Source organism: Lissotriton vulgaris, chromosome 8, assembly GCF_964263255.1.
Source record: "Lissotriton vulgaris chromosome 8, aLisVul1.2, whole genome shotgun sequence".
Taxonomy (NCBI): Eukaryota; Metazoa; Chordata; class Amphibia; order Caudata; family Salamandridae; genus Lissotriton; species Lissotriton vulgaris.
Genome location: NC_141696.1, coordinates 535090262 through 535109986, shown reverse-complemented (window position 1 = coordinate 535109986; position 19725 = coordinate 535090262). Strand labels below are relative to the sequence as shown.

At 41.9% G+C, this 19725-nt stretch overlaps 1 protein-coding gene across 4 annotated transcripts in view; it reads left to right on the top strand.

Moving 5' to 3' along the window:
• ADGRG2 (adhesion G protein-coupled receptor G2) overlaps positions 1 to 19725 on the top strand; it is a 988790-nt gene that overhangs the window by 424190 nt on the left and 544875 nt on the right. The gene's annotated exons all lie outside the window — the stretch shown is intronic.

The window sequence follows — 19725 nt, the reverse complement described above, 5'->3', positions numbered from 1 at the left end:
TTTTTGTCGTTTTGGTGTCATTTTAAAGATAAAAATATTCCCTATTTTTATGAATTGGTTTTGGAATTTTATTTTGTGTTGTGTCTTAATTATTTACTGAAATTGTGCTTTTAAATGCTCTACATACCGGTGTTTGAAGTTAAGCCTGTCTGCTCGCAGCCACGTTACCAATGGTTGAGGATAGGAATAATTTTCTAAGACCTATGCTGAATCCTATCATGTGTTAGTTGCCTTCTTGCCAGTGGCAGGCTATATTTGAACCAACCAATAACCCACTTTCCAACAGTTATGTAATGTTATGTATTTATGTAGCACTGAAGTGAGCTGCAATCATGCTTGAGCCCCAACATCTTGAGCTTCCCCTATTCAAGTTACTGGTCAGTGTTCCTCAAGCTATAATTCGGAATAGGAGAACTTTGATCCATAGACAGTATTATTTTTTTAGCTTTAGAATGCCAACATGCTGGTAGAACAGCAGTGATGTTTGTGTTTTTCACACTTTGGCTTTTGGTACAGTTTTCAGTTTTTCATGGTTGAATGAATGTGTCTTAGGAACTGCAGAACTTTGAACTAAAAGACACCTGTGTTACCATGGTCTCGCGCTTGAATGCTCGACGAGTATGTACTTTATGCTCCCTCTGGTCTTGAGACTACTCATACAAAACACTGAATCGGCCTGAAAGCGTGTTTTGTGGAACCATAAAAAAGCCAAATAAACTGAAAAGGAATACATAGATACTTTTTCCTATAGTTGCTTTCAAGGTGAGACAACACAGGGAAAATTCCAGATAATCTAATATTTGCAGTGCAAATACAAGTCTCCCATTTGAATGAAGAGTTAGATGTGCAGCTTCCATTCTGGGACAGAGAGTGCTGGTTAAAAGTGCAGCACTTACAATTGGGATCCTCAGGACCAGAATAGAAGTGCATGGGCAGGCATTGGGTCAATGGCTTTCGATATGGTGTATCATGATTGAAGGCTGCAGTGGTGGTGTCCTACCTGATGGAAGGAGAGAGTCACCAGAGATGGTTAGCTTGTACCCAAGACAAGAGAGGTGCTGCTGGTCATGGTGGCTTTGTTGGCCAGGCCTACTACTTCATCACAATCAGCTGCATCATTTGCCATGTTTGTAAATGATGCAGCTGGTTTTTATAGTGGACCAGGAAGGGGAGTTAATGGAGTTTCATCAGGAAGGGGGTGATGTGGCCATATTTCTTCATCTGCTGAACAAGACGTCCAACGTCTTAGAGGGTTCCCTTTTAGGTTTATGTCTTGCTGTCTCATTATGTCCAGTCAGACAAATCACAACAGCTTATATTTTCTTAGTATATTTTATTTGTGAAGGTATTTAAATAAAGATTAAGCATGGGCGGATTTTGCGGATTTGAGGATTCGCAATCCGCAAAAAACTGCGAATTCCCGCAGATTTTTTTTTGTGTTCGCACGGGTTTCTGCCAGTTCGCGAGAGTTTTTGTACAATTTCGCAAACGCGAACTTACCTGTTGGGTCAAAAGTTTTGCGAACTTGTTGTTTCTACGTGTCCAGCCTGTTTGCGACCCTCTTCTTCATCACTGACACCCTCTGTCACCACTGCCACTCTCTGGTTCACCCATGCCACCCTCTGGCTCACCCATGCCACCCTCTGTTTCATCACAGCACCCTCTGGTTGACCAGTGTACATTATTGTGGCAAAGCAAAGCACACCTTCCCTGTCGCAAGTGACCTGAATTAATTTGGGGCTGATTGATGTGTCACAGAATATTTTTTTAGCTGGCACCTGCTTCCTTAGTGCTTCCTGATTAATGATGTGCTTGAACGTTTGCACCTGCTAAGTGCTTTAATTTTTGCAAAATTAGTTACAACGCCTGCCCTGCCCCAACTGACATTAATGAATTAGGGGCTGATTAATGTGTCACTGAATTTGAACTTCCAGCCTGGCTCCTGCTTGTCTCCCTTAGCTGTAATTCAGGACCTTTGTGGCATACGTGTAACTATTCTGAAGGTCAGAGCAGGGTCACACAATAGTTGCAAGTAGGCAACTGAACTCTGGAGGGGCCCCTCAGGAAGCACTACAGGAAATGGCTACTAATGATGAGCTTGAACTTTTGAACCTGGTAAGTTGTTTCAGTTTTCAAAAAATCGTTTTTCTGCAATTTAGCGCTTATTTGCGGGGCGCGAATAAGCGTGAAAATAAACTGGGAAGCCGCGAGCAAGCAATAAAATCCTCCTATCGCGGATTTGCGGATTTTCGGTAAATTCGCGGGAGTTCGAGGATTGCGGATTTACCGAAAATCCGCAAAATCCGCGAACGGAACGGATTTTTCGCCCATGCTTAATAAAGATATCTATGAGTTACTAAGCACTGTTATGTCCATTATAAAGTTCTCTAGATACAGAATGAAGCAGCTATGTCCTTATCATTAAATGTCTTTTTTAATGTCATAAGACTGTAAGAAGAAAATGTCAGACAGGTGCACTACAGAGAGAAGACTGCAAGACTAGTGTGTGCAGGTGAGATAACTAAAAACCTTGCTTGCTACCAATGCACGCAATAGCAAAGAACTCTTCGCCATTGTCAAGGAGTTCGCCAAGCCCAGCAGCGAAACCACAGATGTCCGACCCTCCCAAAACCTCTGCAACAAACTCAGCACCATCTTCCACCACAAGATCAGGTAGATCTACGACAGCTTTGACAACCCAGGCACTGCCACTACACCCTTCACCACCACATCGCACCCCAGCAGACCATGTTCAGCTAGACCCCGATCACAACAGAGGACATATTCAAGACCATGAAGAGCATCCAATCAGGAGGCCTGTCGGCTCCTTGCCCATGCCACATCTTCCACAGAGCAGCCGCTGCCATCGACTCCAGCTTCGCTGCACCATCAACTGGTCCATCGAAACTGCCACCTTCCCTGACGACTGGAAACACGTCAAGATCAACACCCTGCTGACAAAGACATCCTCAAACTGATATACTTCAAATCTCCCTCCTCCCCTACCCAGCCAAGGTCATCGAAAAGACCATCAATATCCAACTCTCTGAGTTCATCGAAGTGAAGCACATCCTGGATACCTCCCATTGCAGCTTCCGCAGCAATCACAGCATGGAGACCACACTCCTCGCTGCCACTGATGACATCTTTTTTCTTCTCGACCGGGGCGAGACTGCAGCCCTCATCCTATTGGAGCTCTCGGCCACCTGTGACACCGTTGCCCACCAAACCTTAATCACAAAACTCCACAACGCCGGCATCCATGACAAAAGCGGTACAAAAGGGGGTGGTGATGGACGGAGCATCTGAATCAATCAAACACTCACACTCACACTGGAATGCCAGAAACCGGTTCTCGGAAGCTTGTTTCTGGTCCAGGGAAGACATGGCTTGGCAGTTCAGGCTGGACTGTTCCCATGAGGCACAGGGTCAGACTGATTTGCATATAGCCATGTCTGAACTGGGGTGGCAGAGTGGGCTAAAGAACAGTGATGGATTAAACCCAGATCTTTTGACTGAGTGTGAGTGTTTGATTGATTCAGATGCTCCGTCCATCACCATCCCCTTTTGTATCACTTTTGGCCGCCATAAGTGTGGCAGGGTATGCTCAGACGTGAGTCCCTTGCTCACTTTGCCACTGGATTCAAGCAAGCCGGGCTGAAGATGGCTGGAAAGCCAGAAACCGGTCCTCGGAAGCTTGTTTCCGGTCCGGGGAAGACATGGCTTGGCAGTTCGGGCTGGACTGTTCCCATGAGGCACAGGGTCAGACTGATTTGCATATAGCCATGTCTGAACTGGGGTGGCAGAGTGGGCTAAAGAACAGTGATGGATTAAACCCAGATCTTTTGACTGGGTGTGAGTGTTTGATGGATTCAGATGCTCTGTCCATCACCACCCCCTTTTGTACCACTTTTGGCCGCCATATGTGTGGCAGGGTATGCTCAGACGTGAGTCCCTTGCTCACTTTGCAAATGGATTCAAGCAAGCCGGGCTGAAGACGGCTGGAATGCCAGAAACCGGTCCTCGGAAGCTTGTTTCCGGTCCAGGGAAGACATGGCTTGGTGAGTCCCTTGCTCACTTGGCCACTGGATTCAAGATAGCCTGGCTGATGAGGATTATGAATCCGAAATCGGTCCCAAGATGCTTGTTTCCGGTCCAAGGAAGACATGGCTTGGCAGTTCGGGCTGGACTGTTCCCATGAGGCACAGGGTCAGACTGATTTGCATATAGCCATGTCTGAACTGGAGTGGCAGAGTGGGCTAAAGAACAGTGAGGGATTAAACCCAGATCTTTTGACTGGGTGTGAGTGTTTGATTGATTCAGATGCTCCGTCCATCACCACCCCCTTTTGTACCACGGCATCCGTGACAAGGCACTGGACTGATTTCACTCCTTCCTCACCGGGCAGACTCAGCAGGTTAGACCACCTCTGTTCCTCTCAGAACCTACAGAGGCCAGCTGTGGAGTGCCCCAGGGTTCCTCCCTGAACCTCACCCTATTAAACATCTACATGGCCCCCCTGGCAGACATTGTTAGAAGCCACAGACTCAACATAGTCTCCTATGCCGATGACACCCAGCTAATCCTGTCCCTCACCAACGAGCCCACAACTGTCAGAATCAACTTCCACAGCGTAATGAAGGCTGTTGCCACCCAAATGAAAGACAGCTGCCTCAAGCTCAACTGTGACAAGACCAAAGTATTTATCCTGGGCCCCACCCCTTCAGCTTGGGACGACTCCTGGTGACCAGTCACTCTGGGAGACCCTCCCACCTCTATGGACCACGCACACAACCACTGAATCATACTGAACTCATCGCTCACAATGAACTGCCAAATCAGTTTTCCCAGCCTGCTTCAACACACTCTGCCTGCTTCAAAAGACCTTTCAGATGGATTCCCACAGAATCCAGAAAGTCTGTCATCCACCCACAAATCACCAGCAGACTTGACTACATTAATGCACGCTACGCCAGTGTTGGCCAGAAAGAGATCAAGAAACAACAGAACTTTCAAACCGTCTCTGCCTGTCATGTCGCGGCTTTTTCGCCGTTCCGAAGCGCCACAAAACACATGCAGGCATCAGAAATCCTCACTTCCGGGGGAAACGCTTAAACGCGTAATGTCCCGCTGGTTCGGTGCTTCTGATTCTTTGCAGAACCCGTCCAGGGCCAAGCAGGTCATAGAAGTCCGTTTCCCGCTTCACATCGTGACTACCTTGCAGTTCCCGACTGGAAAGCGAGTCCCAGTAACGCTAACAGGGCAACTGCGCTGTTGGTAACATTTCCTTTCGCCGCTTTTGGCGTTACATGTCCTGTTTCCCCTGGCGTTTCCTTGCCGCGCAGGAGCACTGTTCATATTCCTTTCGCGCCGGCATCTAAGCATTTTCCTGAATTATCCTTTGTTCTTGCAGCCGCGCAGGAGCGCTGCTGCTCATGTCTATAGTACACAGGAGCACTATTTGAATAGATACTGGGCCGCGCTATAGCGCTTACCCTGGAGCTTGGTATTTGGGACACACCGTGCAGGAGCGCTATTTCCTTGGTTTTCATTCACCGCGCAGGAGCGCTATTTCCTTGGTTGTTCTCTTACACGCACGAGCATTTGTACCTTGGTGGTTTTTCTTGCTTTCCTCATTTGTCGAGCAGGAGCGCCTTACCTTGGTGGGTTGCAGAAGCGCATGGGCGCTTAACTTGATGACCTTTCTTCCTTGGTCCTGCACGTATAGCACACAGTGGTAAGTCAGAGAACAGGGGCTCATTCCTGCATGTGTTTCGTGGTTTTTGTCTGTAGTAGGGGTAGTGTATTATCCTGATTGGGTCTTTTTCTTGTTTCCTCAGACGTGCCCAGACCCTAACCCACTCCTCTTCCACCAAGTCTTCTCCGTTACTTTTTGGCTCCCTTCCCTGGCTCTATCTCGTCCTTGCTGGGTCCACTCCCCGCACGGGTCAGGTGGGTACAGGGGCGGGGGTCCTTGTCTCTGCGAATTGCTTCACAAGCCCAGGTGAGTCTTGTGGGGCATCCGACACTGCCAGGCTGATTCCCGACATCCCTGCTGCAGCCACATCAGGCAACTCCACTGGCTCCCATCAGCAAGAGAATCACCTTCAAGCTCCTCACACATGCCTACTAAGCTCTCCACCACACAGTACCATCGTACCTGAACCACCAACTCACATTCCGCATACCCACCAGACAGCTCTGTTCCGCCCAACTCACCCTAGCCTCCATCCCCAGGATCCACAGGACCAGAACCAGAGTAAGTTCCTTCTCCACCTCACTGCCAAGACCTGGAACTCCCTGCCCCTGCACCTCAGGCAATCCGCGTTGCTGACCCAATTCAAGAAGGACCACAAGACCTGGCTCTTTGAATAAATCTCCACATCCAGAGGGACCAGCAGCCACTCCCCCCCGCCCCCCACCCCAGCACCTTCAGACCCTCATGAGTGAGAAGTTGCACTTTATAAATCCCTGAATGATTGATTGATTGTTGCTCTAATCAAAAGTGGATTAATTATAACTGGTTAGGTATGGTAGAGGGATCTAAAAGTAGAGATTATCAAACATGCTGCCAATCTTTTTACACGGTAGCCCCAAATCTTGTAGTCCAGTAGAATTTTCTGTCTGGGCCATTTCATGGAACCTATTTTTAACAAAGAATACTCAAACTATATTCCTGACCCAGGAATTTCAAAGGATTGTGTTCCGATACAATTCACATTAAATGAGACACTTAGAGTCATTAAGTCCTTGATACCTGGGAAAGTCCCATGAGGAATAGGTCCCTGGAGATCTGCTTTAGTCTGAACTAACTTCGTGGGGACCTTATGTAAATGCTTTATCTCATAGGATTATGGCAGGAAACTGAATACCTGAGTCATGGCGTGGATCCAAAATAGTTATCTTTTTCAAAAAGGAGGACAGGTCCATCCCTAGTAGTTATCGTCCGATCAGTTTGATTGACAACCTGAAAAGGTATTATGTCGTCAGGTCCTAGACAAACATTTCGATTAGATGTATGAATCCAAAATTCTATTCCCACTACAAGCAGGATTTCGTAAAAAAGTAAGTACAATTGACCAGATCTTTAGATTAAATCTTATTTGGAAGTACTTGAAGGTCTCAAAAGGCCATCTGCACATGGCACTTGTGGATCTGAGGGCAGCCTTCGATCTGGTCCCCAGAGGGCAATTATGGTGTAACCTAGCTTGTATGAAAATTAATATCATTCTACTACATATCCTAAAAATATTACACACAAATAATTATACAAAAGTCAGGTGAGGTGCAGGTGGGGAGCTTACAAATCGCATACCTATCGAAAGGGGTGTCTGACGGGTATGTGCTCACCCCAACACTATATTTGCTCTACATGAATGCCATGATGTTATGTTATGTTATAGATTTTATAGAGCACCGGGCTGCCCCAGCAAAGGGGCTTCCCGGTGCTGAGAGCAGAAAACTGAAAAGCAAGTCACAGAACAAGACAGCTCATAACGGAGGGACGAGGTATGTTTTCACAGCTTTCCGAAAAGGCAGGTAGGACTTTATACTGGGAATGGAGATTGGGATCGCATTCCAGAGCTTCCAGGCCAACACACGAAAGGAGCGCCCACCAGCACGAGCCCTCCTGACCCTGAGGACATCCCAGCACAAAATAGGGCTCTAAAATCTGCTCAATAAATTTGCTGATTTCTGTGATCCCTGATGCCTAGAGTTAAACACCTCAAAGACAAAAATTACGGTTCAAAGACCCCATCAATTGCATAGAGGAAACTTAGGCATGAAGGGGTTGATATTGCAAACTGCTGAAATATTTATATTATTTGGGAGTTAGGTTCGATAAAACAGAAACATGGAACTTTCATCATCCAAAAAGCAAAATGACCCAACTCCATAGTGCTCTTGTGTTTAGCAAGAAGTATTAAACAACTACCTCATGGTCTGTTTTACAAGCAATTGACCTCTAAGTCTGAAATCTAGTCTGCAGTCCTCTATGGGGCAGAAATTTGGGGAGCAGTAATCATTGTTGGTCCAAACGGTAAAGAGAAAATAATTTTTTAGATCAGTATTCAATCTGCCCAGGAGTGCACCAATTTATCCCTTGTTTTATGATATTGGGTTCAAAAGAATTGATGACTTAGCTACTATAATTCCATTGTTATTCTGGGTATGATTGTGGTTTACCCCCGAGCTTTCTCCCTATAGACATGCCAGTGAAGAGATCCTGAACCATGGGAATTGTAATCATATCCTGCGGTTCTGTCATATCAAAACACACCTCAGTGACCTAGGGTTGAGCTTGTACTGGAATGACCCTGCACTGATGAAAAAAAAACATACCAGATTAATGATCAAGGAGGCCTTTTGGCAAAACAAATAATTGTAAGCCAATGCACTGTAAAGGTTGAAGGTCCTGGTGATGAATATTTAACTTTTAAACCAGCTCCAGCTTTGGAATTTTACATGGATGTGTATGTACCTCTCCATTCATCAACCTTATATATAACATTTATTTTATTTTTATTTTTTATTAATTTTAAAGGTTTTATATAGCGCTGGTAGGATCCACGGGTATCAGAGCGCTTTACATGAGTCTAATGAGTAGATATAACAAATAGAAAAAAATACGAGGTAGCATTCAAGTCCAATTAAAACAATAGATCACAGCTCAATTTACACGATCTGGTTACAACAAATTGCGATAGTCAACAGCAGGTCAAGAGAAGAGAGGTTGTCGTGGAGAAGGGGGGATAGAGAAGAGGGTGGCAGGATGTAAGAATGGTGAGAGGGTGTGAGGGGTGGTAAGGACATACCAAGTATGTCAGGCAGGGCCTATGAAAGGGATTAGTGAGATAGAGGGAGAAGAAAAGTAAGAAGTGGAAAAGGGTGTGAAGAACACACTGTGCACTTTGTAAATATGCAAATGACGTTATGGATCACTTACTGTTTTTTTATCAAGTCTATATAGAACCAAGAATGTCTTTGATAAGATTGCTTTGTAATGCTCTCGGCTTAAGGAATTTCAAGTTAGCGCCCCAAGATTTTAGGTCCACCAGTAACCCTACTATATTTATAAGTCTCAGTAGTTATTCACAGTCCGTATGCTTAATAAGGAAATCTAAGGGCCTTTCCTTAGTTTTTTAACTAATTGCTCCTTCTTTCATTTGGTAATATTTAACTGCTGAGATATAGTTTTTGTGTTTAAATGTATTTTTATTGTGCACACAGGATAGCATTTTGAAGGCATATTTATTTTTAGATTTCTTAAACGATTCATAGTCTTATATTCAACCATAAGAGTTTTATAAGGATTGTGCGGCGTGATTATATGACTGATGTTTAATTAATGTATCATATTTTGAAATGTTTATTTGTGTGATGTTTTATGGGCTTGGTCATGAAATAAACAATGAGCATGGTAACTACAAAATACCTTATGAAAAATATCAGCCATCACTGCTACTATGAAAGATACAACTCACTTAGATGTTGAGAACAAGCAATTTGTGCAACATTGACTCTACAGTATACACTTTAAAGGTAGCATAGTGCACATTAGCAAACAACCATGGATATATGGGAAACCCTTAGTGAGTACTGTGTTGAATCTCTATAGAACTGTTCATAGAAAGCCAAAGTACTGAATGCCAGTTCCCCGAAAAATTCCCTTCTATGGCCAGCTTTTATGTGTATCTAACCCCTGAAACCCACCGAACCTACATTGACAAAGAAAGTTGATATCAGTAGAGTACTTAGTACTGTAATCAATGCTTACTCTACAGAGAGAGTTTACTTTATACCACACTGCTTGTAAACACTGAAACATTCCTAATAAATACACCACAGACTAATATTTTGTTTTCTAAAAACAGTGCACACTCTCTGCTACAGCTGTCAAAAGAGACACTATCCGCTAAAAATGACAAGGATCTGAAGGTGCTGAACATCCTACTACCCCAACCAACATAAAAATGCCAATACTGATGATTGTTTACTGTCTTACATGAGAAAGTATGCAAGGATTATGAAACAATGCACCTTTAGGCTTATCGATTGCCTTTATTACTATATCAAAAATGAATTTAGATTAATTTGTACAAGCAGATCAGGGAAAAAACAGTTTTGAGAACAATATACAACAAAACCAAATCACATTAAATTCCTACAAACAATCCCTCATACTCACTCTATTGTGCATACATTCCACACTCACACTACTTTCAAACACACAACACAAGTCCTAACAGCCACCGAAGTTTATTTCAATACAGTGGCTATATAAAATTCAATATACAATACAATACAATACAATACAGTGGCTAAAGCTCATACCAAAAAAACGCAAAAAGTAAATGAATCGCAGCTTATAGTTACACATATAACATAAAATTCAGTTTGATTAGCACCACAATTATGAAATTGATCAGCAAACAAGCCACAAACTTTGTACAAATGAAAACAAGCTTAGTTTAGTTTTTGGGAGCAAAAAAAGGGGTCTACACTTTTCAATCCCCCGCTGGTTCGGGGTTCTCATCAAGACCAAAAAAACTAAAAAAAGAAAAGAAAAAAGCCATATGTCAGAAAATCAAGAAGCTTTTTAAAACATTTCTGGAGCTACCTATCACCTAGCACTATAACCACAACTTACCTAAATCTTAAGGGTACCACGAGCGTGGAGTTCCTGTTAGTTGTAGTATACAATTGAATCTGTGAAAACAAATAAATAAACGGAAAAAAAACAGTGTAACCGTCACGTCTTTTTGAAAGATGGTGCATATAGAATATTCCAATACAAAGGCCAAGCTTACTGAATTTCTGTTGAATAAACGGCATCTCTTGTAGATGTAATTCAAAGGGCTTTCCTGAAGCTGAGAGTATTCCGGACCTGTATCAAAAGGAGGGGGGGCAGTGGTTAACTGTCCGACAGTTAAAATGGCCGAAGTGTGAAAGGCCAGCAATACCGCAAATGTATTATATTTTATTTATTTATTTAAACTTATATTGCGCACAGCTAGCCTCAATGGGTTTCCCGGTGCCAGGGATAGATAAAAGAAAGAAAAACAAGCAAAAGGCCCAAAACAGAACAAACAGTGCAGAGGGATTAATTGAACAGAAGGGTTTTCAATTTTTTACGAAAAGGGAGGAGATCAGTCTCAGCTTTAAAGGCCGGCGGAAGAGCATTCCACATCTTTGGGCCAAGATAAGAAAACGAGCGGCCACCCATTTTGGCCAGTTTGATTCTGGGAACAGAAAAATTGCTACTAGTGGAAGACCTTATAGTGCGACCAGGTTTATAGACTTGAACCAAGTTCTGTAGGTATTTAGGGGCAGAACCCTGCCTGATTTTAAAGAGAAGGCAGGTATATATCAACACAGTTCGGACAGTGGACCGCTCAAAGAAAGGAAAAAGCACCAATCCTAATATCACCAATTCAAATCTTTTGCAAAGTCCAGCGTGCACTTTCCAAATGCTCCCTGTCCCAAGAGCATTACCTAAGCCTTGGGTAAAAAGTCAATGTTTGTCCTGTATGGAAAAGCACCGCTTTACAAGTTGGTCTCCTCCAATTAACAGAGACTATTCAACTTTTTCAATTGTCCTCATACATCAAGATGCTGAATCGTGATGTACAGTTGCAATATTCATTTAATGATCCATTAAAGACAAGACATCAGCCAACGCGTTTCGTTCTGAAACCAGAACTTATTCAGGGCGCAGCAGGTGTATTGGAGGCGTGTTAATTTCCAATTTCGATATCTAATGATGTCGATAAGAGAGAAGACTTGTATGTCATTTTCTATCTTCTACTCTGATTTGTCTTATGATATTTTGTTAGCTTCCAATCTTTAAAAAAGGCCGGGAAACAAAAATCCTCAGTTTTCCCACAGGTAATTTTGTAATTTTTACATAAACGTAATCCCTTTAATAAAGGAAATCCGTCCTATATAGTTGATATATTTCTCCTCGTATTCATTCGAAAGGTAGTAAGTGTCTTTGCGGTAGTTGCCGTGTATGTTGAAACCGGTATGTCAATCCTTCGGCATCCTGCAGTCCTAACACGCCGTCATCTCCACTGCCTCAATACCGCAAATGTAACATACCTCTGAAATACTTAATACACTGGGAAAACTGCTCGCAGGGCAATTGAAGGACACTGCAGCTGGCTGAAATGCAGAGAGGATCGAGTTAAAAGTCTGTGTGGGAAACCTGGTGCGGTTGTACATTAAACAGGGATGTTCAAACCGTACCTACCGGCTAATGGATCAGCACTTTTCTAGGTCATTTTACCGGCAAACATTTCCGGGAATGGCGCTTCGGTGGTCACGTCACATACAAATGCGATCACACGGCTGATGGGAATTGTAGTTCCCTGATCAGCAACCTGACCTTTGGTAGTTTGTGGTCATGCGCTGGAAGCAGGCAGTTCAGTATTTATGGGAGATGAAGTCCATATACACGGCATGCTGATATATGGATGGTCAAATAAATTGGAAGTAATCAAATATATGGAAAATTAAATGCAGTAACATGCATGTAGGTGTCGATAAAGGAATCATCTCCAAGACTGGGGAGTTAGTGCTGTTAAAAGCGACGGCAGTTTATTCTATAAAAATTTACAATGGAAATGTCTGCAAGAGAAGGTCTCAATAACTGGCATGTGCCTGTATATCAAGGTTTATAAACGGAATAATTCTGAGCTTTCATTTCAGTCTGAAACTGCGGTGTCAAACTTCAGTATTAACATTGCTGCCCTCTGTGATGGTTTAAAATCCATGTCCCCTCCTCTGGGGTCCCGGTCAATTTTAGAGATTACTGTCCAGCGTAAGTCCCATTCGGTATGTGACTTTTTTTTCCAATGGTTCACCAGGAGAGCTGTTTCAGCAGATTTTTGAATGCGAGATTTATGTTGGGTGATTCTTTGACGTATTTCTTGGTTTGTTTTACCTATATATAATAGGTCACAAGGGCATAAGATGCCAAACACGACCCATGGGGAAAAAAGTTATTAGCCAACCAAAAAACACTCAGTCTTTGGAAAAGTAGACCTAACTATAACTACCTACTGGCGACTGCCAGTAGGATATATATATATATATATATATATATATATATATATATATATATATATATATATATATATATATATATATATATATATATATATATATATATATATATATATATATATATATATATATATATATATATATATACATATATATATATATATTACCTACTGGCGGTCGCCAGTAGGTAGTTATAGTTAGGATTTTTTTCAATGTTAAATCTCAAAATTCTATTTGGAATAACTTTGGCGCCGGTTGACGAATCTGCCTGAAAATTTCCTGAAAATGGCCTCCCGGGGTTCTGGTCCTTCCCTGAAAGTTTGGGGGGGATACGTCAAGCGGGGGCCGAGATAAAAGGGGGGTCCCAAAACGCGTTTTCCCCATGTTAATTTCCATAGGGCGGTCGATTTCACTTTTAGCCCGAACGGCTGAATGGATTTCCACGAAACTTGGCAAAATTGTAGGGACTGGTAGCCCGATGTGCCTTTGCTATGTCTCAAGATATGTGCTCCAGTGGATTTTGAGTAATTTAGGTTCAAAAAAATATATATATCTATAGGCGCTCTCCCGTGCGCGCACCGGAGTGCGCTCCAGGCGCGACACGCGACTTGCGCGCAGGAAGCTGATTGGCTCTCAGTTGTCTGTAAACATTCTAAACAGTCCGGAGCGGCCGCCATCTTGTGTCTCGGTAAAATCGAGACACAAGGGGTTTGAAAAAAAAAGGGGCAAATGACCATAAGGGGGAAGAGTAGACCCCCTCTGACCCCCTAGGTTTGATGTAGGGACTAAAATAGGGTCCTGCAGGGCATTAAAAATTTTTTTTCGTTTTGCGCGGGGGAAGCGCATGGTACGCGCACCGGCGAAGCACGGGGAAAATCCAGGACCATATTTATGAAGGCCTTGCGCTGTTAGTTTTGCGCTTCTTGTGCGTCAATTTTTGTGACGCACCAGCGGTGTAAAAAAATGCGCATTGTTATGCAATATTTAAAAAGTGACGCATCTATCTAGATGCGTCACTTTTTAAATATAGTGCAACGAGGTACATTTTATTACACTGCTGGTGTTATGCGTCACTTTTCTGTGCGCACTCCTTATGACATTCCAGATGTGTCATATTTAATGTATGACGAATCATGTTGCAAGGAGTTACAGATACGTCAGTATTTCTGACATATCTGTAAACATAAAAGTGATGCGAGGCAGGTGCAAGATTTTGACGCAACAGCATCCTAAAAGTGACGCAGAGAAATCTTATAGATTTCAGTACGTCGTTATTACCAAGCTTTTTGCGGGGGAATGCCCCCTTTGCATACATTATACCTGACGCAGATATAATGTGGCGCAGAGTTTTAAAAAGTGACCCATGTACCTAGATGCGTCACTTTTTAAAAATAGCGTCAGGTATAATGCATGCAGAGGGGGTGTTCTCCCGCAAAAAGCTTTGTAATAGCGACGCAGTGAAATCTTTGAGATTTCACTGCGTCAGTTTTAGGATGCTGTTGCGTCAAAATCTTGTGCCTGCTTTACAGCAGGTATTAGACTGAGGCAAGACCTTTCACATGCTGCTTTCCACATTTGAAAGGACACATTACTGGAGTTGCGTCACTTTTGTGACGCACTCCAGCAATGCGTTACTTGGAATGTCATAAGGAGTGCGCACAGAAAAGTGACGCATCGCACCAGTAGTGTAAAAAAATGTGCCTCGTTGCGTTATATTTAAAAAGTGAGGTATCTAGGTAGATGGGTCACTTTTTAAAATCAAGCGCCACATTATATCTGCGTGAGGTATAATGCATGCAGAGGGGGTGTTCTCCCACTAAAAGCTTTGTAATAGCGACGCAGTGAAATGTTTGAGATTTCACTGCGTCACTTTTAGGATGCTGTTGCATCCTTTAAATATAGTGCAACGAGGCACATTTTATTACACTGCTGGTGTGATGCGTCACTTTTCTGTCCACAGTCCTTATGACATTCCAGATGTGTCATATTTAATGTATGACGAATCATGTTGCAAGGAGTTACAGATACGTCAGTATTTCTGACATATCTGTAAACATAAAAGTGATGCGAGGCCGGCGCAAGATTTTGACGCAACAGCATCCTAAAAGTGACGCAGAGAAATCTCATAGATTTCAGTACGTCGTTATTACCAAGCTTTTTGCGAGGGATTGCCCCCTCTGCATACATTATACCTGATGCAGATACAATATGGCGCAGAGTTTTAAAAAGTGACCCATGTACCTAGATGCGTCACTTTTTAAAAAATAGTGTCAGGTATAATGCATGCAGAGGGGGTGTTCCTTGCAAAAAGCTTGGTAATAATGACGCAGTGCGTCACTTTTAGGATGCAGTTGCGCCAAAATCTTGCGCCTGCTTCACAGCAAACCTTTCACATGGTGCTTTTTCCATGTGAAAGGACACATTACTGGAGTTGCGTCACTTTTGTGACGCACTCCTGCAATGCGTTACTTTTGTGTTTACAGATATGTCAGAAATACTGACATATCTGTAACTCCTTGCGAATTGATTAGTCATATATTAAATATGACATATCTGGAATGTCATAAGGAGTGCGTCCAGAAAAGTGACGCATCGCTGTTTTCACGTAGCGATGCGTCACTTTTCAGAAATGAGGCCTCCAGTTTATTCACTGTGTCATAACTTTCTTTTCTAACACTCACCTTCTTTCATTCCTCCTACTTCACTTCCTTTCACCTCTCATACCTTTCTGTTCTTTCTTACTCATTCTCCTTTCAATTATCAATGCACTATATTTCACTTACTCTTCATTTTTTAAGATTATAGCTCTTTGATGAGAATTGGAGGTAGTTCTGAAAAGAACTTTTGGTTTTCTTCTTTTAACTGTACAGGAACAAAAACAGGGAATAGAAACTGCTCAACAGGAGCAAAAAGAAAAGAAAAAAATTAGGGGTGGGAAGGGCAGTGATGGTTCTCCAATGCCCGAACCATGAGCAGGACACTTTGCTCCCCATAGGTGAGGAGTTGATTGCAGTATCTGCATCTGACGACCCCATGGTTGAATGCAGGTTGAATGTTTGCTACCTGCCCCTGTGATTGTTCTCTTCCAGAAGAAGTTGCTCCTCCTGTTGATGTAGAGGCCCCATCTCTGGGAACCTCTTGTGCCAGAGCCCTGACACTTTCCCGGGCAAAATTCTGGGGGTGCCTCCTCTCCACATGGCGAATCATGGTGAAGTTGCCAAAAGAGTATTTTTTTGGGGGTTACCCCGTGACAGGACCTGTTTGCAGATCCTGCACTCTACTTTTGGTGCATTCACCTTCTTCTGGTCTGCTGGAAACTTAAAAAATTTCCAGATGAAATGTTCCTTCACCTTTGGGGTAGGAGGCTCTTCATCAATGAAATCATTGGAGTCATCTTCACTGCTGGATGGTCTGGCAGCCATGATGAATCCAGGAATATGGAGCAGCAAAAAAGGCAGGTCTTTCAGTCACAAAAGTGGAAGAAGAAGTGAAGGAAATGGGTGGGGATTTCATTCATTGTAAAAAAAAACTGTTAGCAACCAATGAAAAGTGTTATTTTAGGGTCACATGACCCGACGCGTTTACGCTGCGCGCTCCGGAGCACTTCCGGTGCGTTTACGCAGCGCGATCGTAGGCGCTTCCGGGGCGCAAACGTGGCGCGATCGTAGGCGCTTTTGCGTGCGTTTAGGCGCCGCGCACGTAGGCGCTTCCGAGGGCACTTACGTTGCGCGCCGAAGTGACGTCATCAATCTTTTATAGAAATGCATAATCATTTTCCATATTAAAAAAAACAAATTTTATTTGTATGGTACGAAATGTTTTGCATTATTATTAACTTTTCATTCATATTTTTTTTTCACGAACGACAGTTGCGCTCTGGGTGCGCTTTCAGATGAGCTCTCGGAGAAGCTTACAGGAGAGCTTAGCTGAAAGCTTCCCGGAGCGCGCACCCAGAGCGCAAAAGAAAAAAATTATATAAAAAAAATGAATACTTAAAAAAAAACAGCAAATTGTAAAAAAAAAAAGGTTAGAAACTCGATATACAAAGGAATTAGCATTTAAAAAACCTATGAAATTCACTGAAAAAACCATAGGTTTCACACCAGTTATAGTTAGGAATTAGCATTTAAAAAACCTATGAAATTCACTGAAAAAACCATAGGTTTCATACCAGTTATAGTTAGGAATTAGCATTTAAAAAACCTATTAAATTCACTGAAAAAACCATAGGTTTCACACCAGTTATAGTTAGCTGGAAATTTTACTGATATAAAACCATTGAAATTCCCACGTTATAGTTAGATGGACTCACTATAACTTGCGCGTGCAATGCACTGCTGATGATGTCTTATTAAGCCAGTTAACCAATCAATTTTTAAAAACCATCCATTTAGACACTTATTTAAACATTTATTCTTCCATCAACTTTTACATATACATATATAAAATATATTTATTTTTCAGAAAGACACACATTCACTGGATGGTGTCATCAGTGATGTCATGAGTGATGTCACTCACCATGTCATGAGTGATGTAATATGTGATGTCATCAGCAGTGCATTGCACGCGCAAGTTATAGTGAGTCCATCTAACTATAACGTGGGAATTTCAATGGTTTTATATCAGTAAAATTTCCAGCTAACTATAACTGGTGTGAAACCTATGGTTTTTTCAGTGAATTTAATAGGTTTTTTAAATGCTAATTCCTAACTATAACTGGTATGAAACCTATGGTTTTTTCAGTGAATATATATATATATATGTGTGTATATATATGTATATATATATATATATGTATATATATATATATATATATATATATATATATATATATATATATATATATATATACAATCACTCACACACACACACATCACACACACACACTTTACACACATCCATAACTCAGTGGGTATAGCTACTGTGTACTTATGGCACAGGCAATCGTTGCATTGATATGGCATTTTTTGATTTGCTTATAACTTTTGAGCCCATGGATGGATTTGCACGAAACCTGGCAATCTACTCATTCAGTTATGTTTCAGTGCGCCAAGTTTCATGAAGGGAGCGAAAAAGGCAAGTGATGTCCCATTTTTGCTCCCATAGGAAATTTTGCCAAAACATATAGCACAAAACTCTGAATAGATTTCACCAAACTTGGACTGAGGCTGAACGTACCCAGAAAGTGTTTCTTTCCATTTTGTGTAAATCAATCAGTTCAGTATGTTGTAGATGGTAGAAATTGAAAATAATTTTGTAAATCTTTGCAGTTTTATCATGTAACAAGTAACTATGGTTCATGTGGGATAGTGTCAACAGACATAGACTGAGACTATAGAAGTACAGTAAACCTATACCTATCAGGAGCTAAAAGGACCTGCTATGGGGGAAAACCCAAAACTGAAAATTTAAATACAGTGCAACAAAGAAAAATAATTAAAATCGTGCTACCCAATTATTCACAAAACATGAAAAAGGTGACCATTTGAAACAATTGAGAGTGAGAATTAAATTACCCGTGGTTGAAGAGTTTTTGTTCAAAAAATGAGTTCTTAATTAAACAAACAACTTAAAAGCAACACAGAAAATGCTGATAAGAACTATACGGAGCAATAGGCTGCCAACAGTTTGTGACAGTTATACCGTTCATCAAAAATAACAATTTCAAGATTTTTCAGGCAGAGTAGAAACTAAAACAAAGTAAAACAGAAGGCAGTCAATATTGCATGGATAGAAGTTGATCTTTCAACCCAAAAAGGAGTTGCTGGCATCAGGGAATGAATCCAATTAAAAATAACAAGTGAAATAGGGTAACAGATCCTCGTGTCTGGTCAAGGTAGACACAGCTTGGAAACACATTTGTTCGAACCCCAGGAGAAGAGAACAAGCCCCATATGGAGATCTTAATTACAAGAAAGGCAAAATGTGACTAAAGGCTCAGACTGACACAGAGTAGAAGAAATAGACCACTCAGATTTTCTGAAGTTACATGTAGTCAAGGAGGCATTAATGTCTTAACCAAGGCCAAGCATGAGCAATCGCCACATCTCACGGTGCACTTCCCTGGTTGCCGGCAACACCTATACCCAGTTTGCTGTAAATAGAAGTAAAACATGTATGGTTATTTTGTTCTCTCAACACATTGTCCTAATAATGGCCCTGCTCAAGTCCACCGTTGGGCTGAAATGTTGACTGCTATCTGTGCTGTACAGCCTACCTTATGTTTTGCTTTGTTTTTTTCTTACTTTGTTTGAAAGTCTTGAAATTATTGTTTTTTTTATGAACTGTATTGCTGTGGCAAACAGTTGGTAGCCTATTGCTCTGTATAGTTCTTATCAGCATTTTCTGTGATGCTTTTACATTGTTTAATTAAAAATTCCTTTTTTACCAAAATTACTCCAACCATAGGTAATTTTATTCTCACTCTCAAGTGTTGTAAATGGTCACTTTTTTGTGTTTTGTGAATAATTGGGTTCCTAGTTTGTAATTCTTGGTCTTTGTTGCACTGTATATATATTTAATTTGGGATTTCTCTCATAGCAGGTCCATTTAACTTGCGATGGTATCGTTTTTCCTTTCTGTCTCAGTCTATTTATCTTGAGACCATCCCAAATGAACAATAAATACTTTTTGATCATTTTTACGCTGGTTCTT